The sequence below is a fragment of the Lactuca saligna genome, chromosome 1, assembly GCF_052625555.1.
Source record: "Lactuca saligna cultivar CGN05327 chromosome 1, ASM5262555v1, whole genome shotgun sequence".
NCBI classification, from domain to species: Eukaryota; Viridiplantae; Streptophyta; class Magnoliopsida; order Asterales; family Asteraceae; genus Lactuca; species Lactuca saligna.
In genome coordinates, this window is record NC_136417.1 from 181,380,426 (window position 1) to 181,402,871 (window position 22,446).

A 22,446-nucleotide genomic window follows, 5' to 3' on the forward strand; every position below is an offset into this window, starting at 1 on the left:
CACTTTCACCAAAGCACACGAAGCCTCAATCAGCTCAGCTACTGCTGCTATTGACAACTCTACAAAGGCTTGTGCTGCTGCGACCGAAAAAGTTGAAATACTATTTCAAGATGATAACATTTTTCTGGAGTCTTTACAGGGGGCAGCCGAAACTATTGCCAAAAAGTTCGCACGGTTGTGGAGAAGCTGGTCACTTCACTAGAAACAGAAAAACAACACTTTGCCAGCTTTCATCAAACCCTCAAAGATGACAATCAATCCTTTCAGTCTTCTGTTGCTGATCGTCTGCTCAGATTCCAATAAACACTTGCCTTAGACTCTACTTCAAAGGATAAACTTGTTCGCCAAACTTCTGAGCTCCAACTTGCAAGTCATCAGGTCTCCCAAGCAGAGAAGGAGATCGATTCTCTTCGGTCTGAGAAAGCTGTGGTTAAGAGTTGTGTTTCAGATGTTCACGGAGCTCTACCCAACATTATTGAAGCCCATGTCCCGATTCTCAACTACTCGGTGAGGTGAACTCTTGTAGAGAAGCTTTCTCCTGCCCTTGCCTTGCTTAGCCGAATTGAAGGGCTTCCTAAGTAGGTGGCACATTTGCAACAAGTGGGAGAAAATAAGGCTACAGCTGAATCTCAACCTCCTCCGATTCCCAAAGCTCAATCTCAATCAATTCCAGTTTCTTCACTGGTTCCTCCTAGAGCACCCAAACCAACAACTGTTCTTGCACCAGGTTTGAGTGCTCAAAGCAAAGACAAACTGATTCTCAATGACAGTGATGAAAATGAGGACAAAGAAACGATTGCTAACATTCTGAAGAAACAAGCCAGGGAGAAGAAGCTTGATGAAAATGCTCGGATTTCCAGAGAGGCTGAAGCCAATGAGAGGAAGGTAAAGGAGGCTCATGATCTCCTTGAAAGTAGAAAAACTCTATTTCCTCCTAGGACTCTTAAATAGCTTTTTAAAGAAGCTATCGAGTCCCCCAGCACCCTTTGGCTTGAACCCGTGATCTCCTTGGACCGGGTCAATTCGGTTGATTCCCAATTTGACATGCCCTTGACCAGAAAGGCTTTTATCTTTCATGCATTCGCCCACATAGCTAAGGTCCCTCATCCTCACCCGAAGGTTGATAGGGAACTTATAGACTTCTATCTGAGGACAGCTCAACCTCAGTATCAGACGTGGAGCGCACAGAAGATTATCAATGTTCGGGTCCTCAAACCCATTCGGGAGGGTAACTTCACTAATGTCAGATTCAAGGTCTTGAGGGGATCCAACAAAACCGAGCATGCCATCTCTCTAGCTGATCTTCCCAATTTAAATCCTCATGACTGGATAATCCTGCACAACATTCTTCTCATCAATGAAATGGAATATGGGCCGATCATAGATCATTTCAAAAGGATGTTGGTGTGCTATATTTTGGAGGTTGCCAAGTTGGATCTAGAAGTTGCAGGTGTCCTTAGAAAGAAGCCTACTATCACTCCAGTCGGTTCTGCTAGTGATTTAAATAGAATGCCGATAGGGAAGATTGACCCAAAGCGAAACTCAGTCATGTTCACCAGGGCAGAAGGTCAGAAACGCTTATTTGCTTTGGCTGACAAACATCTTTACACCACTTCCTGCTTGGAGCATGTTCTGGGAATCATCAATCGTTGCAAGCAGAATACAGAAAGTGATAAGAAATACTTCAACGACATGATCCATTGGTATATTCACTTCCGACAAACACTTCTGGCCATTATTCCATGCTTGTTCAAGACCCTGAAGAAAGTCGGTGCCGCAGGTGAAAGCAAGCCGAAGTGAGGTCTCGCCCCAATTGACGCAAAGGGGGAGATTGTTGGGTATATGGTATTGTGTCTTGGGATCGTCTCTTAGCCTTATTTTGTATTCGGATTGGGCCTACCCATCCATGACATATTTGTTAGGGTTTGAGTATTTATAGATGCATGCATGCATCTTAGTACGTAAGATTCTAGAGATAATTATATAGTCTTCATTGTTATATCATTTGTAAACCCTAAAGCCTCTACAACGGAAGTTCTTTGTCGAGCTCTGCTGAGGCTTGAATCATTTGAATCATTAAGCATTCTGTTGATTCCATCTCTTGTTTGTTACTTTACTTAAATTGTTTTGCCAAACCTATGTAAGATCTAAACGATCTTAGAGATTTATATCTCATCATATCTCTATCGGAGATGATCGATATTGGTACACTATGTAGTCATACAATCTCTCGGATGTATGTTCGAGCTAGCTTCCTCATCTTGTCGGTTTCTGATATGTGCATAATTAGTTAATTATTTAGCATATATTCTTAGTTATTTTTAATTAATTATGTGAATAATGTGGACAAAAGGTACTTAAAATGTTGTGAATTGTGTTTTCAATCCAAAAGATATGCTTGGAAGCAAAAAGGAGAAAAGGGAAGCAATTGAAGATCAAAGAGTGAAAGAAGGGGACATACTCGGCGAGTAGATCGACCCTACTCGGCGAGTACACAAGGATATTCCAGAAGATAAATACGACTGCTGATTCAAGACGGATAAGTATGGATCTACTCGGCGAGTTGATTCTGCTACTCGCCGAGTACACCCTGTTTTGGGATATTTATATAAGACGAATCCTTATCTCAGAAAAGGAACCCTTTGGCGAATTTTGAAGGATTGGCTGCGACTAAGAGATTCAGAAGGCGCTGAAGAACCCTAGGCTTCACTATTTGGAAGAATTCAAGCAATTAGGTTAATTCTACCACTTAGACTTAGGAATTGAACATGTTTGTTTTAGTAAACTTTGTTTTTAGGTTTGTTTCTACTACAATTATGAGCTAAATTCGTTTTTGTTTCTGTTTGGGGAATACCAAAGAACTCCTATGGTTTGATTATTGATTATTGCTTAATTGTCTATTGGTGATTTATTAAATTAAGTTTGTTAAAGAACCTTATGTATTAATCACTACTGTTTTCTGTTAATTGGAAGGCAATTAGGTTGCATGAACATCACTTAATTGTTAACCTCATATGTCTATGTGAATGCTAAACCATATGCTTAGAAGTAATGATTATGAAACTAAGATTAATAAGAAAATAGGAAGATTAATGTGTGAGCTTGTTTGAGAAACCATCAACAAGAGGTTAATTGAATTAATAACTTAATTGACCATTACAAATCTTATTTAATCCAAATAATTAATCTAGGGAATTAATTAGTTTAAACACTTGATCAACGCTTAAATTAGTTAATTATCTAAGGGTTAGGAGTAATGAATATGAACCTAACTATTATAATTGGTAACCAATAGCAATTAATCTATCTTAAACTTTAATAACCATAGGAGTGAATTGGTTGAACCTAAATGGAAACATCTTTATCAAATTTGGTGAATAGTTGTTGCTTTAGTTAATTAGTTAATTTAGTCTGTCTAAGTTTCTAGTCTTGCAAAACTAGAGAAAAACCATTTACTTTTATTATTTGTTTTAGTTAAAATTAGTTATTAGTTTAATTTTCCGTTCCCTGAGTTCGATACCTCACTTATCAATCTATACCACTTAAAGACAGGTTCACTACCTTTGTGTGCTCAAATTATTAATAAAAAGTAGGGATAAAACTAGTTGAATTAACACACATCAGTTTCCTTTATGGGTAGTAAGTGTGCGGATTTTGTTATCTGCTCCCACTTCCACTCAGGTATTTCGGGTTGTTGTGGTAATCCTGATGGCTTTTGGTACTATACCTTGACTTTGGCGCAAGTCAGACACTTTCTCACAAAGGTAGTGAGTTCTGCTTTCATGTTCAGCCACCAATACAGTTTCTTGAGGTCCAAATGCATCTTGTCCGAACCTGGATGCACTGAGTATCAAGTTTTATGAGCTTCGTTCATGACAACGCCTCTGAATCCACCCAAACTTTGGTGTACAGATCCGATCCATGAAATAACGAACTCGGTAGCTGTTGACCTCAAGATTCTTATCCATTCCCCTTAAGGCTTCACTCGTCACATTCTCTGATTTTAAGGCTTCCATCTGAGCATCGTTGATTTGCGTGGACAAGTGCAAATCGATCATCATGGTTAAGGATTTCACTCGGCGGCCCGAGTATTCTATTCGACTAAGAGCATCAGCCACCACATTTTCTTTAGTTAATTTAAAACTTAGAATTTTTTTTGAAATATCGCTGATTCTCGCCGAGTGCAATCGCACCTACTCGACGAGTAGCAGTTTACTCAGCAGTAGATTTTTTTTTATTTTTACAATCTTTTTGTTCTTTTTACGATTTTTTTAGTTTATTAATTTCAGGACTTTCATGACCAGAGGAGCAAACACACCACTAGTACTCCCGTTTGAAGACCCCGAATCCGCATTGAAAAGAAACAAAGGGAAGGACGTGGAGAGTTCAAGCACAACAAAGAAATCACCATTGTCCAACTTGAAGACTGTTTTTGGGAAAAAGAAGAGCAGTAAATCAGGAGCTTCTAGCACTTCTTTGATAATTGAGGAGCCAATTCAAGAAGATATTGGATACGAGACCGAGGAAGAAGAGGAGGCAACGTACGAGCAAGAAACCGAGTCGGAGGAAGAGTTAGCGTTCACTATGGCTAACATTGATGAAATCCCCATGGGAGAATGGAAGAAGAGGATGCGCGACGACCATGGTCCGGGACTTGTGCAACCCGCAATCCCCGCGACTGCTACCTTCGAGCTAAAAGGTCATATCCTAGCTTCACTCAAGGAAATACCTTTCTATGGGAAAGATGATGAAGATGCCTACAAACATTTGGATGAAGTAAATGATGTTGCTGATTACTTCAATATTCCAAATGTAACTCGCGAAACTCAACTACTTCGTATGCTTCTGGTAACCTTCAAGGGTGCTGCCAAAGACTGGCTCAAGTCACTTCCCCCCGGATCAGTCACTACTTGGGCCAGAATAAAGGAAGAATTTATTGATCACTTTTGCCCGCCATCCAAGATAGCCAAACTAAAGAAGGCCATTGCAAACTTTGAACAACAAGTTGGAGAGTCTTTATATGAAGCATGGGAGAGGTACAAAGGTCTGCTAAGAAACTGCCCACGCCATGATCTAAACAGCCAGCAAGAAGTTTCCATCTTCTATGATGGAGTCAATGTCACAACCCGGCAATTGCTAGACTCGCAAGGCCCACTTACAAAGAAGCCACCCCCGGTGATTAAAGAATTGATTGATGAATTCTCTAAACACTCTAGAGAATACCACAACCCTAGGAATGATGTCACGAGGGGAGCCGCGTATGCTGCCACTGAAGATTTATCCGCATGTCATGGCCATGTTAAAAACCATGGATAAAAGGATGGACAAAATGGATCAAACTATCCATGCTATTCGGGTGGGTTGTGAAAACTGCAATGGACCTCACCTCACTAGAGATTGTGATTTGGATGAGAATGGCAACAAGAAGGCACAAGCATGCTATTCGAGCGGTGACATATATGATGAGGACTGGCGTAAACAAAAGAAAGAGTGGCTGCCTTACGAAGAGTACAAGAAGGCCAAGGAGGAGAAGTATAGACAAAAAGGGAGAGACTTTTATCAAAAGGAGGAGCCAGTGCAAGAGAGGAAGCCAAGCTTGGAAGATATGCTTACTAAATTTGTAGCCGCTTCCGAGAAAAGACATAGTGACCATGATGCTGCTATCCAAGAAACTAGAACAACGCTCCGGAACCAGCAAGCATCCATCCACAACATAGAAACGCAGCTTGGGCAACTTGCTCAACAACTAAACCAAAGGTCACCGGGTGAGCTCCCTAGCAAAACTGAGAACAACCCACAAGGCGCACAAGTAAACATTGTCACAACAAGAAGTGGGAAGATCATCACTCCCCTGGCCCCCATTCGAACTGAAGCAACCAGGGACTCCCAGAAGGAAGGAACGGAAGAACGAGTACAAAACCAAGATTCACAATCTGAGAGCCCTACTCGTCGAGTAGGGTCGATGGACTCGGCGAGCACCCCTACTAAAACGAATGAACAGCCGCCCTTGAAACCATACCAACCTCCAATGCCATACCCAGCCCGAGCCAAGAAAGAGAAGCAGGAAGAGGAATATCAGAAGTTTCTTGACCACATTAAAACTCTTCAAATCAACATCCCCTTCATTGAAGCCGTCATGCAAATGTCCAAGTATGCTAAGTTCCTTAAGGAACTCCTCACCAACAGAAGAAAGATGGAGGAAGTGCAGAATGTAGTGCTTAATCAGAACTGCTCCGCTGCAATGATAAACAAATTACCAAAGAAGAAGGTGTTGGATTAATGTCTAAGTCCATAACTATAATTGGTAAGACTTGACCCGACCCGGCATGGTCCATTTGGGTTGCATGGCATCATGCACTTAGATAGACTAAAATGAGAGAAATAACACTTAAGGTTTGTTAATATATTATAAGTTCTAATATATTAATAAGGTTATTTAATTAGTATTGATCAAGAATTAATTTGGAATTAATTAAGTGATCAAAAGAAGACTAATTAAATATATGGGTTGATTGTGTAAATCATTCATTCTTATATGTGTGGGCTTGTGATCCAAGATTCATTATGTTGGACTAAGTCCATGGGGTGACCCATGGATACTCCATGGAGGTTAAAATCCATGGAGCATAAGGAATGGGTAAAGTCATGAGTTACATGGTGTAACCCTAATAGCCACCATATAAAAGAAACCCATGGCTCAAGAAATCGTGACTAACACTATGTGTGTGTATGAGGGCTAGACGATTTCATGAAGTGTTCTAATTTCTCTCTAAGTTATTCCAAATGCTTATGGTGTTGTGTGAACCATTTGAGGTGTCACACTTGGGGCACTAGGCACTCAAGCTTCATGAAGACAAGCACCATCAAGAGGTATGTATTCTATCTTGTTATATTGATAATATTGTATGCTAGATTAGGATAATACCTTGGATGTTCATATTTGCATATATAATAGAGAAAACATAGATCCAAGGTATTTAGGGTTGCATGTACACTTAGGAGTGTTAGAATGCTCATAACCCAACAGTGGTATCAGAGCCTAGGCTTGTTTTCTTGTTATACCTGCAATAGAAGCTGAAAAATCGAGTTTTGATGCTGTCAGCCCAGCTGACTCGCCGAGTCCATGAAGGGACTCGACGAGTCCAAGGCAAAATGCATCCAACTCGCCGAGTTGTGTTCATGCACTCGACGAGTTGGACCCCAGACAGCATATCTTCGAGGTTTTTGGCTAGAAATGGACTAGGAACATTACCCTAAGTTGTTTTTGAACTTATAAACTTGTTTTTAATGTGGTAATGTTCATGCTAATCCATTCTCAAAGATAATTGTCAATAGATTCATGTTTTGTATTAGTTTAAAGGTTAGACTAATTACATGAAAAAGTTTGATTTGAATTATCTTGTTCTTATGAGTTGCTTAGATTAATAGAAAAGTTGAGTGAAAAAGTTGTTTTCAATCCAAATTAATCTAAGAGTTGAGTATAAAATGTGTTTGTGTAACTTATCCTTAAGTTACATGAAGAGTCACATTAAAGACTCATAAAACTCATAAAAGATGGCAATGGTTACAAAAGATGAAGAGTCTTGTCCTTAAGTTATGGAGGTTCAAGAGTCACTTCATTAATAAATAAATAAATAAAATATGTAACCTTAATTAATTCCATAAGTTATAAAATAAAGAAAAGATTAATTCTTTATTAGTTTAAAGTCTTCCATAATTTGTCCACAAGTTATGGAACTTGAAGAGTTTTTGGATTAAAACTACTTTAAATACATAAGTTATGGAATTAATTAGTTTTGAATAGTTTCAAAACTTGCCCTCAAGTTTTGGAATTTGTAAAGTTTTCTCTTATGAATACTTTAATTCCAAGTTAGCCCTTAGAATTTTAAAAGTTAAAATTCAACCCTTATACTTTATAATATTATAAGTTAATAATATTTATATGTATAAGAGTAAAGTCGGTCTTACCGCTAGTACGCCTCATTCACGAAGCCGGTCTATAAGGTGGGTATAAGGTTGTTGACTATAAAATGGCAACTTAATGGGTGTCCACTCTCACCCACCGCTTGCTTGACTGGTGGAGGGTCGTTAGCCGAACGGGTTTGACAGGACTATAATTCTCCCTACATTAAAAGTATTAATGATAAATACTAAGTAACTAAACTCTTAATAATTCCCAATCTTAGTTACTTAGGAAAATGTGAATAAGGTGCTAATCCATGAAATTACACTTTGCACTTTGTTTAAGTCGGTTAGTGGAGCGTGTGTGGTTAACCGGCACACTAACTCGTATTTAACAAGGTAGGCAAAGGGTAACTTAATGTTTATCATAGTATCGATGGAGCGTGTGTGGTTAACCGGCACATCGATTGAGGGATAAACACTTAAGGGTACCCAGTAATTTGCATGGTTACTTCACACCTTGTTTTGTGATCCTCGGCATCCCAGTCACAAAACCTGAAGGGCACACTCGAGATTGAAACATGCCATTGAACAGTTCAATGAATCTCAAAAGATCTAGGAGTTTCAAAACCAATTAAAACCTAATAATATATTTCGTTTATCTTGGTGGAAATTGGTGAATCGTCATTCACCTACCTTCAAATTGTTTTATAGCTTGGATTACAGCATACCTCTTCTAAGTTATAAAATAGTTTGTTGGGTCCTAGCCTTAATATTTTCATATTGGGTGTCATATTAAGGACTCAAAGATCAACTATCTTGAATATCTCCCATAACATGTCTGGTTTAGACATTTATGATCTTCCCAAATCTCTTGAAACAAGCATTCCTAATGAAGATGATGTCCCATGGATATCATACTTCTTTCTCCTCCTCCAATTATTCTCCCTAACCCACAAGTTCTTGAAAAATTTAAGGTCACTCGAACCCTATTGGCAAGACAAGGTCTAGGTGTGATCACATCTTGGAGATGTAGTCACATATTGACAAGCCGGGAGAGTTGGGTGTCAAAGTCTTGAGAAAGTTAGTGGCTCAATTACTTTCTAAGTCACATAGTGAGTTCCTTTGGAACACCTATGAAACAGACTATGACAAGACCCTTAATGATCTTATCTATTTGCTAAGATCAACTTCCTGAAACTTTATGGACATTGACAATAGTGACACAGGAAATCCAGTAAAGCATTCTCTTCCCAATGGAAAGGGATCGGCCATAGTCAACTCGGTTGAACAAATGGTAAAGAGAAAAGCTAAGTCTGTGATAGTCCCGTGTACCATTATCAAAGGGTCCATATGTTTATATTGCCAAAGGAAGGGTCCTTAGTTGCGAAGCTGCCTAATTTACCTAAGGATGTTAAAGTCAATAAGATTGACTCTACTTCAGGTAAAGTCCACTACTCTAACTCTGTTAAGTTTCTATTCTGAGATTCTTATTACATGATGTGACTGGGTCACATGGTAATGTTTTAAGAATCAAAGAAAAGTAAAGGAACTTAAAGAAAGAATATGCTAAATCTGATCGCGTAGATGGATTTCTAACGCGTAGTTTGAAAATCGGATTCTTGAGTTAATTCTTAGGAGTTATGAGATATTTCTAAGGAATAGATAACAACAAGTTTTTCATATGGGTTGTAAGGATAAGTTTTTCTGCATAGTTTTAAAATAAAAGAAAATTTTTTTATTTTTAGTTATTTTAAAATATCCTTACAATGGCATTTGACGAAAAAAAAATTGTTGCTTATATGATTCCATTAATAGCAAGACTGGAAATATGAAATTGATTCTTTCATTTGTGGTAATGTCTAAATTTACCAAATAAGGAAAGATTCTCATCATCCAAAGTCTCAGTTGGACCGGGACTTGGAATCATGCAAGTTGTATAGCATGATGAATGAGAACTTTCAAGTATTGGAAAATTAAGACTAATTACTTATTCACATGGATGTGTGAGTCAGGTAATGGACTAAGGGATCGAGTACATAGTCATGTGCACTGATTAAGTCCACCACAAAAGATATAAGGCTATACGTCATATTTTACTAGAGTTCAGTAAATATGATTATACTTACAAGCTTAAGTGTAACTCTGAGACAGTGGAAAAGGTTCCAATGCATAGCAGAGCGGATAAGAAGAATCAAATTAGGCAGAAGGATAAAAGTTTCTCAAATCTGAAAAGATGGGAGAGTACTTTAGTATCAGTTTTGTGATCATCTTAATGATTAAGAAACCATATCAAAATTAGTTCTCTAAGGAAGTCTTAGTGCATTCTTATGACTAAGAAGAAGGGATCTTGAATTGTTGAAATGGTTAAATCAAGAAGATGAGTCATACTTCGTTCCAATACAAGTCTTAGAGTCGTACTCCAAGATTGTAATTTGAGTGACATGTCTTAAAGAAGGTTTAAAACACTTATCAAATGTAAGAGTAAAAGTTTTCTACTCTTGTACATTTGAAATTGGTAAGTTGTGATGTTTTGGATAAAACAAAGACCAACTAAGGCCAATTGTGTGAAGTGTTTGTCTTGATTCGAATCCACACTATCTCTTGGATGTTTGACAAGGGAGTCTTATAGGTCAAGAGGACAGTGGGAGTCTTAAAGGTCTTGAAATTCTCAAGAACTAATCAAGAATGAAACCTGAAGTTCTTCACTAGCACACGACTTGAGTTTTATAACCTATCGTGTTGACATATTCTGTGCCCATTCTAGTTAAAATTGGCTTTGCATATGAGTTCTTAGAGTTCTCAATGTGTTGCACAACAACTTGGAAGCAATGGTAGGCCCTTGAGCTGCCAGGTGGCAAGAAATTAAGATTGAGTTCAGTCCATATGAGTTTGGATTTGTCATCATCCTTGTCTTGTGACTATGATTTTGACAATTCACATGGATAAGAACACATACACCATTAAATCTAAGTGTCATAAGGTTTCTCTCCGATTCATGAAAATGATGGTGAGGAAACACTTTCACTAAGTAGATTTTAGCTAGATAGCAATTGTGATCTCAAAGTCGTTAGTGGAGCGTGTGTGGTTTACCGGCACACTAACTTGGACTTGTGAGAAATGGCAAAGGTCAAAACGATCAAGACTACGATTACGGCATCCCTTTTCATAGTTCTTAAAATTGTTTTGACACACCCATAAGCTATCTAAGGAAGGTGTATGTTTCTGATAAAGTCTTATCAAAACAATCTAGTATCAGAAATCTGAACTTTGGTCAGAAAGTCAATAAAGTGTTGATTTCTAGAAGTTGAGCTTTCTGAGTACATGTCAAAGCTAATGGGAGCATAAGTGTTATGCTAATAATCATCATGTTAGTGGGAGCATGATAATTATGATAAGTATTGCAAGTTAGCAATGTTAATTATAGAAAACAAAAGGTTTCAATTGGGAAAAAGTTGTTTTGCTATAATTAAAGGAGAGGAAATTATACTTCATCTCAAATCTATAAGCTTAGATCATGATGTTTTAATCATTTAGTCAAGGATATATATGAATTTCATGTTGGAATGGCTCAACATAAGGAAATTCTGTATATGGGTCCATTATTTGCGTTCTTAAATTCGATTATGATTACGGCATCCCTTTTCATAATCTGAATTATGAGAACTTGGCAAATTGAAATGGAAATGTTATAGCAAAAGACTGGTTTAGTCTTTATGTAAGACATCATGAATCGTGTCCCATATGCTTCGGATATAGGATCGATTACATGTGCTATATTCATCCTTTCTAAAAATTTCCAAATGCCTGGGGCATTAAGAAAGGAAAAGGTTTACAAGTGGATATTACTAAAAGGATTAAACAATTGTCGAGTACAATCTAAGGTTTACCAATGATTGGTTTCTCAAGGACAATTGGAAGTATAGTGATAATTCTGGAAGGACCATATTGACATAATCTGTAAGGAGGCAACTCTTGTTCAGAAGTGATAGTCGAAATGGAATCTGGAAATGTTTCAAAGTTAGAATTTTCAATCTGTGTAAGATTAAGGAAACTTAATGCAAGAAGGATGGTTCCAAGGACTTGATCTCCTTTGGAATGCTCTGTAATGATTGTTGTTAAGTCTTTCTGACTTTGTGCATAATCATTACAAGAGGATCAATGCATATAAGTTTAGAATCTAACAGATTTCAGTAAATGACATGAATTTGGAATTCTTGCGTTTGCAGTAAGGATTTGGGAGTGTGAAAAGAGAATCATTAAAGATTATGTTCAATTGATCTAGTTCACAAAGTAAAGATCATAGACAAACATAGTATGCATACTTGGTGTATGGCATGACTAGTGTTTAGAAAACATAGTGTACATGCTTGAATCATTGGACAACTATTGTTTTAAATTCAAGAATAATGTTGATAGCTGAAACAATATACAATAAATAATGTGTAATCATATGGTGATAAATAAATAGTGTTTTATTTATATTCATAAGTTCTGAGACCATATTGGATTCAATTATTATTGTGTTTCACTTTGCATGTTTTGACTTCCTGAATAAACTAGGTTATTCTTCCGGAATGACTAAGTTATTCAAACCATCCACAGTCGGTCATATGTTGGAAGTAGATATGAATTAAGACTGTCATGGGTTGGCTTGTAAAGGTCTAAGGTGTTGGACAAATGGCTACAACACTCATGAGTGCTCATAAGTTCTGAGTATTGGATTCAACCCGTGCTCATTGGAATCACTTCATGGATTTTATCACGAGTGATCATGAGACGATAATATCTTATATTCTTCAAACCTAGAGATATGAGTTGTTACTATGAGTTGGTTGTACATTGATTGCACGAAACGCATTGGTAACTCGATGTTATAAAACGTGTCTTTGTGTATGATTCAACAAGTAGTAGAACAAGCCATATGAGTCGAAGTTTATCCATTCCTTTTACCTTCGGGATAAAAGCGATATCTGTGGGCCCCTCGATGATTTGATGATGAGAAATGGAAGTGCTCGGCCGGGCCAGGACTGATTTGATTTGTTCAATTAGTCAGTCGTCATAAATCGGAAATCGGGAAACAACTAATGGACAGAGAGAATGATTATAATCCATGTCTCAGTCCATATGATATCTAGAATGGAGGAATATATGATCCCTTATCTAATGGACAAGTCGTTGACCAAGATCAGAGTTCATCTACAAGGTCAGAGTTCGACAGAAGCTTTTGAGAGCTACGATTGCTAGTTGGTTCCTGAAGTCATACGCAATAATAGTTTTAGACTTATCCAAGTGGGAGACTGTTGGATTAATGTCTAAGTCCATAACTATAATTGGTAAGACTTGACCCGACCCGGCATGGTCCATTTGGGTTGCATGGCATCATGCACTTGGATAGACTAAAATGAGAGAAATAACACTTAAGGTTTGTTAATATATTATAAGTTCTAATATATTAATAAGGTTATTTAATTAGTATTGATCAAGAATTAATTTGGAATTAATTAAGTGATCAAAAGAAGGCTAATTAAATATATGGGTTGATTGTGTAAATCATTCATTCTTATATGTGTGGGCTTGTGATCCAAGATTCCTTATGTTGGACTAAGTCCATGGGGTGACCCATGGATACTCCATGGAGGTTAAAATCCATGGAGCATAAGGAATGGGTAAAGTCATGAGTTACATGGTGTAACCCTAATAGCCACCATATAAAAGAAACCCATGGCTCCAGAAATCGTGACTAACACTATGTGTGTGTATGAGGGCTAGACGATTTCATGAAGTGTTCTAATTTCTCTCTAAGTTATTCCAAATGCTTATGGTGTTGTGTGAACCATTTGAGGTGTCACACTTGGGGCACTAGGCACTCAAGCTTCATGAAGACAAGCATCATCAAGAGGTATGTATTCTATCTTGTTATATTGATAATATTGTATGCTAGATCAGGATAATACCTTGGATGTTCATATTTGCATGTATAATAGAGAAAACATAGATCCAAGGTATTTAGGGTTGCATGTACACTTAGGAGTGTTAGAATGCTCATAACCCAACAGAAGGGTGATCCGGGGAGCTTAACTTTACTTTGCCAATTTGGCAACTTGGCTGCAATTCATGCCTTAGCTGATTCTGGAGCAAGTGTGAACCTTATGCCATACTCTTTCTTTAAGAAGCTAGACCTCCCGGAGCCAAGGCCAATTCGAATGGCAATTCATTTGGCAAACAAGACTGTCACCTTCCCTAGAGGCATTTGTGAAGATTTGCTAGTGAAAGTGGACAAATTTGTCTTCCCGGCTGATTTCATCATTCTAGACATGGAGGCGGATCCGCAAGTGCCAATTATCCTTGGAAGGCCCTTCCTCAACACAACTAGCGCTATCGTAGACATGAGAGATTCTAAGCTCACATTGCGAGTTGGGGACGATTCAGTGACATTCGGGGTAAACCAAGCCATGAAGTACTCAAGGAGTAGTGACGACACGGCTTTCTCAATAGACATGCTTGACGAACTCTTGGAAGAAGACATACCTGAAGATTCCAGCAAGTTTGCAGCTTTGGATGAAGCATTTGACCCAGAAAAGGACTTACTAGAGATTGAAAGACTGTTGGAAGAAGCGGAGTATGAAGAAATAAAGAAGCAATCTGAGAGCCCTACTCGCCGAGTAGACCCGATCTACTCGCCGAGTACAACTGAAGAAAAGCCAGAAGTCGTGAATGCAGCTACCAACTTGCCGAGTACCAAACCTGCACTCGGCGAGTCCGTCACTATGCACAACCAATTGGAGCTTAAAACACTACCTGACCATCTGGAGTATGCCTTTCTGGAAGAAGGAAATCAGAAGCCTGTGATCATAGCCTCGGATCTATCCAAGACGGAAAAGGAAGAGCTTGTACAAGTGTTGAAGAAAAGGAAACGAGCCATCACATGGAGCATCTCCGACATCAAGGGCATAAGCCCATCTTATTGCTCTCGCAAAATCAATTTAGAAGAAGGAGCAAGGCCGGTGGTGCAACATCAAAGACGATTGAACCCGAACATGCAAGAAGTCGTCAAGAAGGACGTGGTCAAGCTTTTGGATGCAGGAATCATCTACTCCATCTCCGATAGTCCATGGGTGAGTCCGGTCCAAGTGGTGCCCAAGAAAGGAGGAATGACGGTCATCACCAACAAAAAGAACGAGTTAATTCCAACGCGAACGGTAACCGGTTGGCAAGTGTGCATCGATTATCGAAAGCTAAACGATGCCACTCGCAAAGACCATTTCCCCTTTCCTTTCATAGATCAAATGCTAGAGAGACTATCGGGCCATAGCTATTACTGCTTTCTAGATGGGTTTTCAGGGTATTTTCAAATACCCATAGACCCAATGGACCAAGAAAAGACCACCTTCACATGCCCAAGTGGGACTTTCGCCTATAGACGCATGCCTTTTGGACTATGCAATGCACCTGCGACATTTCAAAGGTGTATGACCGCTATATTCCATGATATGGTGGAAACATTCATGGAGATCTTTATGGATGACTTTTCTGTATTCGGATCTTCTTTCCATGACTATCTCACAAATCTTGATTCAATGCTTGCTAGGTGTGAGAAAACCGACTTGGTCCTAAATTGGGAAAAATGTCACTTCATGGTCAAGGAGGGTATAGTTTTGGGACACAAAGTCTCTAAAAAGGGAATTGAGGTGGATCGGGCAAAGATAGACACCATTGCCAAATTACCCCCACCAACTAATGTAAAGGGCATTAGGAGTTTTTTGGGATACACAGGTTTTTACCGGCGTTTTATAAAGGATTTTTCCAAAATCACGAAAGCTCTAACACAATTATTACTAAAAGATGCACCCTTTAATTTTACTAAAGAGTGTTTAGAGGCATTTGAATTTCTAAAGGAAAAATTAACTAATGCCCCGATCATTATAGCACCAAATTGGAACTTACCCTTTGAGATCATGTGTGATGCTAGTGACTATGCACTAGGAGCGGTCCTTGGTCAAAGGGTTGATAAGCACTTTCAACCCATCTATTATGCAAGCAAGACCTTAAACCCCGCCCAAGAGAATTATACTACTACTGAAAAAGAATTGTTAGCCGTGGTTTATGCTTTTGACAAGTTTCGCCCTTATTTGGTTTTATCTAAAACCACTATTTTTACTGACCACTCGGCTATCAAGTATTTGTTTTCCAAACAGGATGCCAAGCCAAGACTAATACGATGGGTGCTGCTCCTTCAAGAATTCGATATAGAGATACGAGACAAGAAATGAATGGAGAATGTAGCGGCCGATCATTTATATAAGCTCGAGAATCCGCAATTGCAAGAAGATAAGGATGGAGACGACTTTCGGGATGAATACATTATGGTGTCCGTGGGAGAGGAGCCATGGTTTGCAGACATAGCTAACTATTTAGCTACAAATTACGTCTCGAAGGATTATAGTAGTCAACAAAAGAAGAAATTCTTTGCGGAGATCAAATATTACTTTTGGGACGATCCATACCTCTTTCGAAGCTGTGCGGATGGAATTATAAGAAGATGTGTGTTCGGGAAGGAAAGCCGAAGAATACTAGAACATTGCCATAGCGGGCCCACGGGAGGACATCATGGAGCACACTATACCGCAAAGAAGATCTTTGACATTGGGTTCTATTGGCCTACAATCTTCAAATATTCAACCCAATATGTCAAAGAATGTGATGCTTGTCAAAGGGTGGGAAACATTTCATCTCGAAATGAAATGCCACAAAATAGCATTCAAGTGTGCGAGGTGTTCGACGTATGGGGCATTGAATTCATGGGACCTTTTCCCACATCCAAAGGAAACAAGTACATACTTGTGGCGGTAGATTATGTCTCGAAATGGGCGGAGGCGCAGGCTTTACCTACGAATGCCGGACGGGTAGTGGTACGATTCTTGAAGAAACTATTCTCCCGGTTTGGTGTTCCGAAGGCCTTGATTAGCGACCAAGGCACACACTTTGCCAATGATCAATTGGAAAAGGTGCTCAAGAAATATGGGGTGACCCATAAATTCTCCACGTCATACCATCCACAAACGAGTGGACAAATGGAAGTGACCAATCGAGCCTTGAAGCGTATTCTAGAGAAGTCGGTGGGAAGCAATCGCAAGGAGTGGTCGGATAAATTGTATGATGCGTTATGGGCAAACTTAAATCAAGGTGTTTCCTCACGGGGCTGGTCAAGACGGTGTTTCCTCACGGGGCTGTAGAATTGATATCAAGAGACGGCACACCATTCAAAGTCAATGGTCATAGAGTGAAGAAATATGAAGAAGGTGTTCCCCGAAATGAAGGATTGGAGGAGCTGCTACCGTGCGGAATTGCAAACACGTAGACGGGGCGGAGTCCAGCTAATGACTCCATCAAAAGAAGCGCTTCTCGGGAGGCAACCCGAGTTTCAAGTTTGCATTTTCTTTCCTTTTCTTTATTTTTCATTTTATTTCTTTCTTTCTTTTTCATTCTTCTTCGTTTATTCTATGTTTCTAAGTGCTTGAGGACAAGCTATGCTTTTAGTGTGGGGTGGAAGGGCTAAACAAATGAATTCATACAGTAAAATTGGCAAATTTACAAATTTTTTCAACCTGTGACATCTACTCGGCGAGTATATCGACTATACTCGACGAGTAAATGCCCACTTACAGCCAAAAGTTGATAACACGCGTATCTACTCGGCGAGTAGATCCATTCTACTCGGCGAGTATCCGGTTAAAACCCAGTAAAATAAAGCCTGTAAATATTGTTATTACTCACCATTTCATCCCAACACTCGCCGAGCACTTCCTCTCAGCCGCCTCCCTAAGCATTTTTCAAGAACCCTCCAAATTTCTACTCTTTTCTCTTCATTCAAGCAACAAGGTAACATCTTTACCCTTTAATTTCATGAAAGGTTCAATCTTTATCACATATCTTCCTATATTTGATGTGATTTCGGATTTGGGGAGTTTTTCCCAATTTTTAGGGTTTTGATTTACTCATGAATTAGATGTTGTTAGGAGTAATTTCTTCAAGATCTATGGTTAGAAAAGTAATTACAACAAAACCCTATGAACAAAATGGACTATTGCACAGATTACACAGATCCAATCTCGATCTGTCAAGAAGTTCATACTACTCGGCGAGTATGTTCGTGTACTCGGCGAGTAGGTCACAATCAGATCATAAATTTTACTGTTTTAATTACTGGGTGATGTTTGTTGCTGTGTTTTTTGATATGTGTATGCAGATAGCATGGTAAGAAGAGGTCAGTCATCACGTGGGGGAGGCCATGGTGATATACCATGGTTAGCCTTTCAACAAATCACCTCCAAATCCTCCAAAACTCGAGCGCTAAACAGGTTGGAAGCACTTCGACAGAAAGAAATCCACCTACCTAATGCAGTGGATTGGGGATGGATGGGCAATGTTGGCTTGGAAGAGGAACTCACCCCATATTTGGTGAAAGATTGTAAATTGGGTTATGCCAACATCACTTGTGATGGTTGGTTGCAATTGTTCAAAATCCAAGAGCTAGTAAACGCGGAGTTGTGTTGGGAATTCTTTGCTACCATTTCATTCCGAGGTGGTAGTGAGTTTTACAATCCTAACACGATCTCGTTTTCTTTGGGTGGGGAGCTGCGACAATGCAGCATGGTTGAGTTCTCTTGGCGGTTGGGCATCTACGATCAAGACATGGCGATGACGGACTACTTTGAAGCCTTTTTGGAGAATACCTACAAAGAACTTCCCGAGGAGGTGGTGGCATCCACATGATGGAGTACAATTGCTAACCGAGTCTACATACCTTCTACTGCTCAAGAAGGTCATATCTGTTCTCCGATCCACCGACTCATTCACCGATTCGTTGCAAGCACGATCAACATGCGGATGGATGGGGACAAAGTTCCCACCCTTGATATCTTTTACTTATGGAGTATCATCACTCCCGACATCTTCTGCAACCTCCCGTATTGCATTGCTAAATTTCTTGCGGAGGGGGCGGTTAAGGAGAAGATAAACTTGAAGATAAATGGGGGCATGTTCATTACTCGGCTTGCGAAATCATTCGGGATCTTGGATTTGCCGCAAGCTCAAGCGTTAACGATTATCCACCCTCCTCCGTTCAACACTGCACTTTATAGGAGGGCTCGGATAGTGGAGAAATTTGGTGATACCTTTACTATCCCAAATGAGGATGAGCCGGCGGTCCCCGAGGAGCCGGGAAGGCGGGTTAGGCAAAGGAGCGAGCGGGTACGGGAAGACCCACCGGTTATTCCGGTGGAGGATAACGAGAGTTGGAACCAAGTGGAGTATCGGCAATACTTGGATGATATTGGGCAAGGGGTTAATTACACCAATCAATCCTTCAAGTAGCTTTTCCAACAAATGCACATTGCCCCACGACTTGGACCCGGCTACCCGTATATTATGGATTGGGACGAGAGGATGCGAAGAAGGGGTGGAGAAGGAGGTAGTGGAGCTGGAGGAGCCGGAATGGAAGAGGAAGATTGAAGATTTTATTTTGTTTTGTTTTGTTTTGATTATGATGTTTGTTTTAAGACAATTGTAGAAATGTTGGATTTGGCTATGTGGTTGAAATATTAGTGTTACTTTTAGTTTTCTTTTTCAGGTATTGAAGCTAGGAAGCATGCTAATTAGGAAGGGTCAAGAGAGGAATGAGAGTCTTTATGAGTGATTATGGAGTCTTGTTCCTAGGATCGAGTCCGTACGAGTCGAGAGTCTTATGGAGTGTTGCTGAGGAAATTCGCATCAGAGTGCATTTATATTTCCATTTCAACACCAAGGTCAAGAGAGGCAACAGTTCACAGAAATCTGGAAATATACGCCTTACTCGCCGAGTGCACTAACACTACTCGGCGAGTACATCTGCTTTTACATGAACTTCTTTGCCATCGAGTTCTACTTGCCGAGTCTTCGCAGTTACTCGTCGAGTAGCCTGTTACAGGAGGAGTTTCTGAATTGCTCTACCTAATTTTTCTGCACCATTCATATGCTCTTTATGAATTCCTACTGAAGATTGTTCAACAACCCTTTTACTTGGAGTTTTTCGAGATATCAACCACACGAGACACATGACATCCGTGCCATGGATGAGTTGTTCCCATGGTTAAAGTCACTAGAAGAAGGAGTTGAAGAAGAGAGTGTCAACCTAGTGACTGCTACCCCAAGGGAGTTTGTTCCAACTTTCTCTCTATTTGCATTTTTAGTTGGTATAATACGCAATGAGGGCATTGCATAAAATAAGTGTGGGGTAGGGGGTTAGTCACATCTTAGAACACTTAGAATCTTAATTTAAGCTATTTTTTAACAATTTTTAACAATTGTTGCATACCAAAAATGCTTAGGTCTTTAATTAGAAAATTTTGGTAAAAAAAATTAGGATTCCGTATTAGAATTGTGTTAATAATTGCATGAAAACCCAAATGTTTAGTTGAGCCTATACACGTTCTAGTGCATTTGTGGCTTCCTTATTTCAGTGAAATCATGAGACAAAAACACGACCCTGCTCAGCCTGAGGGATGCAATATGTTTAGCAGCCTAAACCTTAAATGTATCCAGGAAAGTTTTTCATTAGCCAATAAATGTTGAGATTGAGCGCCCTGCTTAAGCATGTAGGGATTTGAGTGAGAAATTTTTTTTTATGAGAAATACATGAAAAAAAAGAATTACTAGAAAAAGTTATAGGAATTTTGGAGCAAATGAAGTGAAGATTTAAAGATCAAAATTCCAAGAAATCCAAAGAGTTGAAGATACCAAAAGTCAATACAAGTTGGTGAATTCAAAAATATCAAAGATCAAATATCAAGAAAGTGAAGAATTCAAAGAGCTCCATAGTAGTATCAAAAAGATGTAATTCTAGAATATGTGTGCTTGGGTTGCTCAATTAAAAATACCTTGAGGGTAAAGAGATTTTCTGAGGATGGATTCAGAGGGTTGCATAAAATGAGCATAGTTCGGGGTGAGTGGGCAAATGTTTATGAGGATTGTGAGTATTTGAAGTATGGGGGGTTTTTAGGAAATTTTAGACACAAATGCATGCGTTGCGGTCTTGACGTAATGGCTGGGTTGGATGAGAGTTATTACATGTGATTTTAATATCTTTAAAATTTAGTTTTGCTTGGGGGCAAGCAAAAGTTATGTGTGGGGTATTTTCATATGTGCATAATTAGTTAATTATTTATCATATATTCTTAGTTATTTTTAATTAATTATGTGAATAATGTGGACAAAAGGTACTTAAAATGTTGTGAATTGTGTTTTCAGTCCAAAAGATATGCTTGGAAGCAAAAAGGAGAAAAGGGAAGCAAGTGAAGATCAAAGAGTGAAAGAAGGGGATATACTCGGCGAGTAGATCGACCTTACTCGGCGAGTACACAAGGATATTCCAGAAGATAAATACGACTGCTGATTCAAGACGGATAAGTATGGATCTACTCGGCGAGTTGATTCTGCTACTCGTTGAGTACACCCTGTTTTGGGATATTTATATAAGACGAATCCTTATCTCAGAAAAGGAACCCTTTGGCGAATTTTGAAGGATTGGCTGCGACTAAGAGATTCAGAAGGCGCTGAAGAACCCTAGGCTGCACTATTTGGAAGAATTCAAGCAATTAGGTTAATTCTACCACTTAGACTTAGGAATTGAACATGTTTGTTTTAGTAAACTTTGTTTTTAGGTTTGTTTCTACTACAATTATGAGCTAAATTCGTTTTTGTTTCTGTTTGGGGAATACCAAAGAATTCCTATGGTTTGATTATTGATTATTGCTTAATTGTCTATTGGTGATTTATTAAATTCAGTTTGTTAAAGAACCTTATGTATTAATCACTACTATTTTCTGTTAATTGGAAAGCAATTAGGTTGCATGAACATCACTTAATTGTTAACCTCATATGTCTATGTGAATGCTAAACCATATGCTTAGAAGTAATGATTATGAAACTAAGATTAATAAGAAAATAGGAAGATTAATGTGTGACCTTGTTTGAGAAACCATCAACAAGAGGTTAATTGAATTAATAACTTAATTGACCATTACAAATCTTATTTAATCCAAATAATTAATCTAGGGAATTAATTAGTTTAAACACTTGATCAACGCTTAAATTAGTTAATTATCTAAGGGTTAGGAGTAATGAATATGAACCTAACTATTATAATTGGTAACCAATAGCAATTAATCTATCTTAAACTTTAATAACCATAGGAGTGAATTGGTTGAACCTAAATGGAAACATCTTTATCAAATTTGGTGAATAGTTGTTGCTTTAGTTAATTAGTTAATTTAGTTTGTCTAAGTTTCTAGTCTTGCAAAACTAGAGAAAAACCATTTACTTTTATTATTTGTTTTAGTTAAAATTAGTTATTAGTTTAATTTTCCGTTCCCTGAGTTCGATACCTCACTTATCAATCTATACCACTTAAAGACAGGTTCACTACCTTTGTGTGCTCAAATTATTAATAAAAATTAGGGATAAAACTAGTTGAATTAACACACATCAGTTTCCTTTATGGGTAGG

General features: G+C 38.7%; 1 non-coding gene across 1 annotated transcript; it reads right to left on the bottom strand.

Annotated features, from left to right (window-relative positions):
* Nucleotides 1–4,968: 4,968 nt before the first annotated feature.
* Nucleotides 4,969–5,075, bottom strand: LOC145027948 (small nucleolar RNA R71). Its single transcript, XR_013675709.1, has one exon. It is a non-coding gene; the product is annotated as a small nucleolar RNA R71 (small nucleolar RNA).
* Between the last annotated feature and the right edge of the window lie 17,371 nt (nt 5,076–22,446).